A 12246-nucleotide genomic window follows, 5' to 3' on the forward strand; every position below is an offset into this window, starting at 1 on the left:
GGGGGGGGGGGGGGGGGGAGTGTCCTGGAATAAATCCCCTCAACATAGATACCAAAGGAATGACTATGTATAATCTCCCTCTCTCCACAGTTTGAGAATTTAAAAAGAAATCTGAGTTAAATCTGCTTACCCACATTGTGATAGTGTTTTCCCTAAAGCCACCTTTCTCATGTTTACTGAGTACTTCCTATGTACTGGTGTGGCATTGTCTTCCTGGTCATCACATCAATCCTGCAGGCAAAGGCACCCCAGCTCAGTGGGGTCCAGGGAGCTGAGAAGTTCAGCTAGCCACCAGTGCCGGAGCAACCACATGCAAATCCCACGTGCTCCTGTCAACTGTGTGCACAAGCATCTTGATACATTGTTGCTTTGTCCTCCTGTTTCTTGTGTGTTGTCTACTTTTATTCTTATTTGAGCCTGTATTGTATTCTCTTTCCCTTGTGATTTTGAAGGTAATATTCTCTTTATGCTTCCAGAAGTTCTTTAACTTGATGGAAATCCCCTTCAGGTTCTTATAAAATACCTCCACACTGTCTCAACTACTGTGGATTCCTGTGGTCCTCACTGGACTGGACTCAGCCTCGTAGTAGCTTTGGGAAAAATGTACCAACAACATGTCCTTTCCCCAAAACCTGTGCTTTCTATGATGCTAGAGTTGCACTTAGCTCTTGCTGTCTTCCCTTTCCTGTCGCACTCTACACATGAGTTTGTCTTCAGAGTTGGGCCTGGGCTGTTTCCTCATTCCTCTTTCCCTCTCTTTCTCTGAACCTTTCCTAAGTGTGTTCTTTAACCCTAGAGATTGTAAGTTCCATCTCCAATCTACAGTTCCAGTTGACATCTCCCTTCTGAGAGATGCACTGACCATTGGAAAACTTGGTTTGGACACACTGAATAAGGACAAAGGCTTTCTAAATGTCCTCCTCCACCACCCATGCATCCTCCATTCAGAAGGCAGAGTGGGTGTTTTCTGTTGTCAAATTGTGTCCCTTATTGGCTTAAGGGAACAGGCATTTGATCCATTGATGGATGGGAGTCCAAAATGTTAGAGAACATGATGCAGGACAATGGAAATTTCTATAAAAATGACAAATGAATATACCTTTTGATTCAGCAATGCCTTCAAGAATTTATCTTTTGCACATATCTGCATACAATGATACACACACATACATTCTCAGCAGCACTGAAATAGCAAAATATTACAGACAATTCAAAACTCCAAGAGAAGAGCAGAAAAAATAAACTATGGTATATCCACATAATAGAATACTTTGAAGCAGTTAAAAAAAGAAAGGAAATTAAATTGAGGAAGCTTTCCATATAATGATAAGAAAATGTCTCGAGAATATACTGTGACATGGAAAAGTAAGTTGAAAATAGCATTTTACTATATGCTGTCTTTTTTTATAGGAAAGGGGGAGAAATAAGAATTTCCTTGAGGATGACAATATATAACAACAGGGGAGAAGGAAGTCTGCTCATTGTATAATATTATGCATTTTGGTTTGATGTTGGAAACTTGTGGAGCATATTATTGATGTGTATGTAAGTGATGCATTTTCTGAGACTTTGTGAGGCTACCTTCCTTCACGACCCACAGCTTGTTTGAACATTCTCTGTTCAGACAGACTTGTCCTCCTCCTGAGACTCTGTGGATGCCCCTGGTGTCCTCTGTCATCAGCGAGCACAGAGATAAACGAAGCCTGTGGTCAGCCTAATTTCTTTACTGAGTAGCAAACCAGATTTTCTACCTGGATCCTCACTTTTATTTTTGTTTGTTTGTTTCTTGTTAAAATTTAAAAAATATTGCTGTGTTTATTTTATTTAGCAGAGAGGAAACCTATTGGAAGTGTAGGCACAAAAAAATTGGAAGAGGGGGTTATTATTTTTATTTATACAGGAAATCCACATTATTAAGCTTCATTTTGAAAGAGTTAATTACAGAATTTAATTTTTACAGGATTTGAGCAAAGTGTTAGAAATTAAATTATTTTGTTTCAACTCAGCCTAGAACCAAAGCAAAGTATTTGTCCTATCAAAGAAGGATTTGAACAATATTCTCCATGTCTTCTTCCCCTTTCTCAGCATCATCCAATTTTTTCATTTATTTGTATTTTCTCACACACCCCCTCCATCCCTCTTTTCTTTACATGAACCAACATTTCTTTCCCCTGAATGTCCCCCTTGGGTTCTTCTGTTGCTCTTTTTCATGCACAAATTGTTATCACTTCTGTCAGTCTGTCCCAATTCTGTCTATCACTACCTTTGACTTCCCTACCTTGTCTTCAGATTCTTCAACCTTCACTTGGTTCTTGTAATTTTTTGCTTCCATATTTCTTCATATTTTTCCCTACCATTTCTTAAGCTCTTTCTATATCCAGGACTTTTTCCTTATCACTTAACTCTATCCTAGGGTATTACTTTCAATACTTTTTCTGCAGGGTGGGAGGGTCAGTGGGCAGGTACTGGGGATTTAACCCAGGGGCACTTAAACCACCGAGTCACATCCCAGGCCCTTTTTAATTTTTATTTAGAGACAGAGTCTCACTAAGTTGCTTAGGGCCTTGCTAAATTGCTAAGGCTGACTTTGAATTTGTGATCCTCCTGCCTCAGCCTCCCCAGTTATGGGATTACCATCATGTGCTACCAAGCCTGGCACTTTACCTTCTATGCTAAAGGACACATACGTGCCCCATGAGAATCAGTGGTAGAAATTTCACAAAGCAAGCAAGCTACAAAAATGGGGCTGAGCCATGGAAACATCCTGACCAACAGAGTCCTCTACACCATGCAAGTGAGGGCATACATTCATACATTCAACTTCACAGTGACATCCTGCCAGGAAAACCAACAGCATTTTATATACACTTTGGAGAGTAATCCTTTATCAGATATATGATTTGTTGTTGGAAGACAACAAAAAATTAAGTAATATGAACTTTGTCAAAATTTTAGACTTTTGTGTACCAGAAAACACTATTATCATCAGTAGAATAAGATGTATAACTCACAGAATGGAAGAATGTTTACAAATCATAATCTAATGGAGGATCACTATCCAGAATGAATAAAGAACTACAACAACCAAACAACGGGAAACAATGCCTGCCCATTTTTAAATTGGATTTTTGTTTTTACTGTTGAGTTTTTGAGACACTTTATATATTCTAATTTCCATTTTTTTTTTTTGTTAGCTATGAGCTTAGGAAACACTTTCTCCACAGTCTGTAGCTTATAAATTCATCCTCTTCACAGAATCTTTTGATGAGCTTCAAATTGTCTCTTTTGGGCATTGAGTCTAAGAGAATTTGCCTCCCCTGGATTCTGAAGACATTTTCCATTTTTTTTTTTTAATTTTATAGCTTGTTTCATGCTTAAAGCTCTGAAGCATTTTGAGTTAACTTTTATATAAGTTATAAGGCATACTTTGAAGTTCATTTTTCTTTCCTGATGGATGTCCAATTAATTCAATACCATTTTAAAAAGGTTATCTTTCCTCCATTTAGTTGCCTTTACACTGTTGTAATATCAGTTGCACATCTTAGTATGGGTCTATGTCTGGTTTCTCTATTCTGGTCCATTGATCCATGTCTCTCTCCAATACCACAATGTCTTGATTATTGTAGCTATATAGTAAATATTAGTATTAAGTACATTGTTTCCTCCCACTGTATTTTTTAAAGATGTTTTAGCTATTCTAGGGTCTGTAGCTTCCCATAAAAATTTTAGAATAAGATTATCTATGTCTACAAAAGTCCTTGCTGGGATTTTAATAGGATTTTTTTTTAATGAATAAGTCAATGTTGAGAGGATTGACATTTTTTGTTTTCCAATACATGAATATGATGCATCTGTCTATTTATTTAGTCTTTTATGATTCCTTCATCACCATTTTGCACTTTTCAGCATATAGATCTCATCCAGGCTTTAACTGTATGTCATTTTGTTTAGGGTGATTGCAAATGTTATTGTAGTTTATGCATATTCATTGTTAGTATATAGAAATGTGATTGATATTTGTGTGTTGAACTTCTGAACTGGGACCTTGCTGAACTTTCTAGTTCTAGTTCTTTTAAATTTTTGTGTTTTGGCCCAAGATATGGTCTATCTTGTTGAAATCTCCATCTATGTTCAGAAAAATGTGTGTAATCTTCTGTCTTCTGATGAGCGATTCTGCCAATTACATCCTGTTGGTTAGTTGTGCTATTCAGATGCTCTATATTCTTGCTGATAATCTGTCTGGTAGTTATATCAGGTGTTGGGGGTTGTGCTGAAATCTCCAACTGGAACTAGATTTTTTTTTTTTCCTGTCAGCTCTATTGGTACATTGAGACTGTGTTGCTTGGTGTATTTAGGGTCATTAGGTCTTCCTGGTGCATGTTCTTATGTCTCATGGGACATCCTTTTCTGTTTCTGGGACTGATAAAAACATTTTTAAAAGTTTGTATGTCAATGCCCTTGAAATGATAAATGAATAACTATGACATTTCCATATAATGGAATACTGTTCAACAACAGAAACAATTCATGCATTCAGTGAGTAGTGTGATTCTTTTCTTTTCTTTTTTTTTTAAAAAAAAAAACTTAATTTAATTTTTTACACAAATGGAGCACAATTTTTGATTTCTCTGGTTGTATGTAGAGTCACACCATTCATGCAATCATATTTAATTGTTCTAAACTGATTTAGAGTAAGTTAAAATTCCAGAGTTGTACCTGGATACAGTAAAGCTAAAGACACAAAGGATCATAAACAAATATTATGCTCTTGTTGGCATATTTGTTTCTCAGAGGGGATGGATTTATAATCTGAAGTTACTTTATTTGTACACAAGTGTTGAACAAATAAGTAAATATGTTGTAGAGAATGGTAGCCAATTTCTTTCAGTTAGAAATAAGGAAACGGGGAAGTCCAAAATGAACCTGTGATGTTGCTTTGAGTTGGAGGATCAATATAGACTCGTGAGTTTGTGGTGTGTGTGTGTCTGTCTGTCCATCCGTCTGTCTCAAACCTCTCTACTGATCTCAACCAAGTTCTATGGTAGGGAAATACATGACTATCCTAGAATATCCTGTGATGACAAGTAAGGAATAGCTAAGATAAAACAAGTCAAGAAACACAATAAAAGCAGAAAAGGATGGGGTTACGTTGAATGAGCACAGTAATAAAGCTGAACTAGTTCTCAAGGTCCAAAGAATAATTACCAAAGAATTCTCAGTGAATAACTTGAGCTAAAAAAATATTAATGTTAGTATTGAAATATAATCTGAAGAATAAGATAAACACTCAGGAGTCCACATGACACAAAGGCATAACTGAAAACATAAATAAATAAAAGCAATAACTCTTCTTTACATAAGAATCCCAATTAGTAAATACAGAAGGAATATGGGATATATTACAAAATCATCATTAAAATGAATATATAAAAACTTAAGTAAACTTAAAACAATTTATCATTATACAAATAAAATTTTTACAAGAAAGATCCATTGGTGAATGCTGAATAGTGGGTAAATTTCTAATAGAAAGTGTATACTTTCCTAAGTATCTGTCCCCAAGTACTTAATAATTATGATGAAAAATATAGCATTTTATAGTGAAGGGCTCAAGTAGATGCTATCTAAACCATGTGATCAAAGTTAGCTGCATCAGCAATAAATAATCAATATCACTTGCCCACTTCCTGTGTGTCAAGGGCACATGCCACATTCTGGCTGGGCACAAAATCACGAGCCACTCAAGCAGGAACAAACTTTATTTCCAAAACTCCCGCAAAATGCCTCGCACGGGCCTTCCCCGGGACACACTCCTCCAACAGGAAATCCCTCCTCCGGAATTCCCTCCTGCCGCACTTCCCCAACCAATGGGAACTCTCCTGGAGCCCGGGGAGAGCTCCAAAGTAGCAGGCCTAGGCAGACAGCAGGGGTCTAATCTCCAATTGAATGCGCATCTTAACATAATCATTATCATCTCGATGGCTTGCTGGGGTCACCTTTCAACCAAAAATGCCATGTGTCATTCCTAATTGGCTATGGCTCTCAGCAGGCAAGTCACTTTGTTTCCTCCCCAATAATTAATATACTCAATCTAATCATGGGAAAACATCAGAAAACAAAAAAATTGAGGTACTTTATATAAAATACTGGTTCAGACTTTTCAAAATGGTCAGAAGTCTGAAAGGCAAGGAAAAACAGAAATTATCACAATTTGGGGAAACTCAGGAGACATGAGGACTGAACATAAGATATATCTGGAACTAAAATGAATGCAGTAGTAGAAAAATTGGTGAAATCCAAGTAAGTCTGCATTTTAGTTTTGAATTTGGAACCCATGTTAGTTTTTTAGTTTTGATAAATATTCTATGCTTCTGCAAGGTATTAACATAAATAAATCTGGGGCTGGGGATGTGGCTCAAGCTGTTGTGCGCTCACCTGGCATGTGTGCGGCCGGGTCCGATCCTAAGCACCACATACAAACAAAGATGTTGTGTCCGCCGAAAACTAAAAAAATAAATAAATATTAGAAAAAATTTCTCTCTCTCTCTCTCTCTCTTTCTCTCTCTCTCTTAAAGAAACATAAATAAAGCTGAGTGATAAATATATTGTAATTTTGTACTATTTTAACAAGTCTTTTCTAGGCCTAAAATTATTTTAAGAATATGAATCAGACATTACTTTTATATATTGCTGCATGAATACAAGAACAATGTAATTCCGCATCATGTATAACCAGAAGAATGGGAAGTTATACTCTGAGTATGTATAATATGACAAAATACATTCTACTGCCATGTATAATTAAAAATAGCAATAATAAGTAAATTAAAAAATATATCATCAGGTCACCTTGTGTATATGGTAGGGAAACAACTGAATACTGAATATATAAAAACCTAAGTATATAAATTTTTTTTAAAAAAATAAGCATACTTATTCTCCTTTTCTTGCATCAGTTATATTCCTGGGTAACCACACAGTAGATGAAAGGAAGTGTTACTTCACAAAAAGCAACCAAACAAATGGAAACAAGAAGTCTGTAGTTACTAGGAAGCCTGGCAAATGAGGAGCTTAGAAATAATCAGTCTCATCGTCACTGCAAGAGAAAAACTGAATAAACTGAAAATCAACAACTCTTCTTAGGCCTATCAGGGAATTGATGTCACAGGGAAACTCTTGCCCTCTGAATTGCAAAGATAGACAAGCAGATACTGAGAATCACAGCTTATCAGAAGAGGAAACTCAGGAGCAGGAAATGTGCTGGGGCCAGTATTAGGGTAGAAAATTTTAAACTGTAGTTGACAAATTGTGGAAGGCTCGAGGTAGACAAGCTTGAGAGTTAAAGAGTTAAAAGGAGGATCCAGTATTCAGTGGTCAGGTATAGGCACAGTTTTGTGAGTTTTACCTCCACGATACCTATAAAGTTCTCACAGTAAGAATTAGAGAAAAATTACCTTTTCTTTTTAAAAAAATTATTGGTGTTCATTAATTAGATATAGTTATAGGTTATAGTTTAATATTTTGATAGATACTTACAATGTGTTATAATCAAATTAGGATTAAAAGACCTATCCACATTCTCCAACTTTTAACATTTTTTTTTGTTTGTTTTGGGAACATTCAAAATCCTTTCTTATTGCTGTTTAGAAATATATAATAAAATTATTGTCAGCTATAGCTACTTTATTACACTATAGAATGCTAGAACTCATTCTTCCTGTCTGGGTGTATTTTGTGTCCCATCATCAACCTCTTTCTATCCTCCACTCCTTCCCAACCTCTGGTAACCACTGTGCTAATATACTTCCATGAGATCAGCTTTTTTTTTGATTGCACATATAAGAGAGTGAGAATGTGTAGTATTTGTCTCTCTGTGCCTGGCTTATTTCACTCAATATAATGTACTCCAGACTCATCCATGTTGCTAAAAATGACAAAATTTTATTTTTTAAAAAATTATTTTTTTATAGTTGTACACCATAACTTTATTTTATTTATTTATTTTTTTAATGTGGTGCTGAGGATCAAACCTAGGGCCTTGCATGTGTGAGGCGAGCACTCTACCGCTGAGCCACAACCCCAGCCCCCAAAATTTCATTTTTGTGGATGAATAATAATCTATCATATGCATTCTACATTTTCTTTATCCATTTATCCATCAATGGACATCTCAGTTTTTTCCACATCTGTGCTTCCACCAGAGGGAGAGGAAAACATGCATTTTGAAGCATGACCAGAATATTCTGTTATTAATAAGGCCTCTCCTCAATGGAAACTATTTTATCAAAGTCTAACTGACTTATGGGGAAGGAAGTATCCAAGTCTATCTCTCCCATACTTCCTGTCTCATACTGGGGGCAAGCAGAGTCACCAGGAAGCACTTAGGAAGGTCACAGCCCAAGGGTACGGTCCCACTAAAAGACTGAGACCTAATCATGGAACTATGGAGTATGTCTCTCTCCTCACACCATGACAACCCACTAGTTGGGTTCCTGTGTGACAACAGGAGATCACAATTCATAGAATGGCATGTCTCAGACCTTATTTAAGGAAAATCTCTAGCAGACCTAAGGAAAACAGGAAAGACAAAAACAACAAAATGGAAAGAAATTATAGCTTCTGGCACCTACAGCAAATGGTAAATGCTGCTAACTCCTATCGTGGTAAGTGTGAAACCCCACAGTGAAAGCTACTAACCTCAGTTCCTTTTATCTAGTACATCATGTCAGGCTTTTGACAACAACAACAAAAACTTCAAGGGTAATAAAAGAAGAAAAACATTATTTGAAGTGACAGAGCAAGCATCAGAACCAGACTTAGATAAAGCAGAGATTTTGGAATTCTCAGACTGATAATTTGAAACAACTATAATTAGTATACAGCTCTGTGGCAAAAGTGGTCAGTATGCAAGAACAGACTGGTGATGTAGGCAGAGGGATGAAAAGTCTAAGAAATAATTAAAAGAAAGTGGAAGAAAAGATATCCAAAGGAAATGGAATCAATGTCAAAGAGATACTATCTTCACTGCTGCATTATCCACAATAGCCTAGATAGGAAAACAACCTCAGTGTCCATCAGTGGATGAGGAGAAAAAGAAAATGTAGAATACTACACAGTAGAATACCATTCAGCCCTAAAAAGGAAGAAAACCCCATCAACTCTGACAACATAGATGATTCTGAAGGGCATAATGATAACTGAAATGAGCAAGACACTGAAAGACAAATGGCACGGGATCTCACGCAGATGTGCAATCAAAAAGAGTGGGACTCGTAGAGTCAGACAGCAGAAGTTAGAGGTATAGAATTCTAATCTCCACTAGAATTCTATACCTACAGTAATTATCTTTCAAAAATTAGAGAAATAAACAACTTTCCCAAACATAAATGAGGGAGTTTGTCTTGTGTCATAAGATCTTTGAAGTGGTGTACTGTATTTGAAAATGAAATTGAATTAGTGTTAAAGTTTATATTGAAAAATTTGGGCCAACAATCAAAAATCATTTAAAAGAGATATAGCATTGTTAATTTACAAGAGGAGAGAAAATTAAGTCAAATATGCTTAATTAAGTAAAAATTGCTCAACTAAAATGAGAGAAGGCCAAAAAGGTGTTAGGGAGGAAGATAGAAAACAGTAACAAGTATGGTCGCTAGAATTTCAAAAATCACTTAAAACCTCATTAGTCCAGTAATTCAATCCATAGAATTTCAGGATGGACCAAAAAATAAGACTCAACTATAGATTGTCTATCACTAATTGATTTTAACTGTAAATATACAGATAGGTTAAAAGTAAAGTACAGAGAAAGATATGCCATGTTAATACTAATCAAAAGAAAGCTGGAATGGCTATATTAATTTCAAACAAAGAAGATTTCAGAGCAAGGAAAGTTATTGGGGATTAAAAAGAGACATTTCATTATGATTAAGTTGATTAATTCAACCAGGAAAGTATCCCAATTCTTAGCGTACATGAGCCTAACAAAACCATCAAAATACATGAGGGAAAATCAGACTGACCTTCAGGGAGAAATAGATGAGTGTACTGTTCTAGTTGGAGACTTGAATACTCCTCTATCTGCAATTGACAGGTCCAGCAGGGAGAAAATCAGTAAGAAAATAGCTGAACCAAATAACACCATCAATCAACTGGATCTAATTGCCACTTACAGAACACTTCATTCAACAACGGCAGAATACACCATCTCCTCCACTTTGCATGCTAAGCTTCACCAGGATAGATCATATTCTGGGGTCATAAAACATGCTTTAACATATTTAAACATATTAGAATAACATACTAGAATAAATGAAAGCAAAATGATAAAGTATGTATTTTGCAGGTTTACAATGATCAACCAGGTAATGGATCCATTGAGTATCATTTGGTGACATGATAAAAATGAAAACCAGCCACAATCCTGTTGAAAGACTACACCATCAACTATAGCCTCATCAACAGGATTGAACCTGATTCTGACTGATTAGCTGGATTGAGCTCCTTGTTTGCAGAAAATGGATAGGTCAGAAAAACATGTTGAGTTGCCCAGTGAATTTGAAATTCAGGAAGTAAGAAACTTCATAGGTACAAAAGCTCTGATTCTTCAACAGATAAATTATGAAAAACAGAAGATGGAGGAGAAAGGGTAGAGGAATAATCTTTAGATTGAAAGATATTTAGCAAGTTGGTACAGTACACATAACTATAGTATAGTGTCTAGTACACACACTTGAATGATAAAACCATGAAGAAATGAAAGCAAAGTCTTCTTATAAAAGTTGGCATAGTTACATTTAGAGGAAGGGACTGGCTGAGATGGGGCATGGAGGAGGGTTTTTGGGGGTGGTTGCAAACTTCTATTTCTTGACCTGGGAGGTGAGGACAAAGGCATTTGTCTTATAATCATAATGAACTAATCTTTACATTTGTTTTGGTCTGGTTTTCTGTTTCATCTGAAAATACTAAGATAAATAGCAAATCAATTAATGTATACATAAATCTAAGAAAAAGAGTTAATGGGAAGTATGTTCTGGAATTTGAAAGAAAGAAAGAAAGTGCATTTAGGGGAAGAACTGAGATCTCCTTCTGTCTTGATTCCCTCTGTACAAATCACAGCCCCTTGACCATCAGCACAGAAGGCCCCACACAAAGCTTTCTGATTTATTTGACTTTCCAGCTCCAAGGTCAGCCACAGCCACCAGATGACAAAAGAGTGAATGTGACTGGATTAGCAAGCCACTGAGGTGTTCATCTTTAGATTAGGCATACAGCATCTGAGGAAAGAAAGAAGTCCAGGGCAGCTGGGATTCTCTCCTTTCTGTGTGTTCGTAGAAGAAGAGGAAAGGAGTTACTGTCATTTCCATTATGGTCTGTATCTCTTGTTGAGTATGTTTTTGGTCATCTTCCCTTTTGATAGCCTGACTTTTCTATCCATATTGTTGAATTAATTTCTTTAATTTTTTTGTGTCTATTTGTGCATAAGAATTGTCAAGTCATGCAAACTTAAAATTATCAGGTCATTAAATTTGAAGATCCCTGAATCAATCTGAGAAATGTCATTATCTTATCCTTATTCTGTGCTCACCGTCCAAATGCTTGGCTTTACTAATTATTACTTAAGCAGTATCCATTCACTTTTAAAAGGACAAATACAAATTAAATCTCAATTTGAAATTTAAACTGACTTGGTAGCTTCAGTTTCTTTAATGAACCAGCATTTCAGAGCCAAATTCTCAGAAGGAGTTTCCTGTGAGTGATTCTCAGGGTCTCAGCCCTGATCTCTCATGGCCAAATAAGTCAAGACTGGCTTGGGGTAGGGATTTGAAGGTAAACATCCTCTGCATAGGGGCTGTAGACTCAAATTTATCTTTTCTGCATATCAGTCACCAACATAGAAAATCAGTGCCATAATATCAGAGAATCATTGAGTTATAAGTTTTGAATACCTATCATCTATGAAATCTGAAATCTGCTAAGTCATGATACAAGAAAAGTATGATTGAAAACATAATTTTCATTAGCAGAATATTAAAACCACCACTGTGGAATCCCATAGTCATTCTTTCTGGAAACTTCAGCTTTGATTCAAATATTCTGACTACACATTCATAAATCTGAGAAACTATGAGTTATACAGTCATAACGTCTTAAAGATGCAGCTGGGGATGCTGGAACAGTATTTTCATGCAAGCTGAGAATGTGAAGATTGAGGACATGCTTGGCTATGGCAGGAATATCTCATTGTTC

This window comes from Marmota marmota, unplaced genomic scaffold (assembly GCF_001458135.2).
Source record: "Marmota marmota marmota unplaced genomic scaffold, marMar, whole genome shotgun sequence".
Lineage (NCBI taxonomy): Eukaryota > Metazoa > Chordata > Mammalia > Rodentia > Sciuridae > Marmota > Marmota marmota.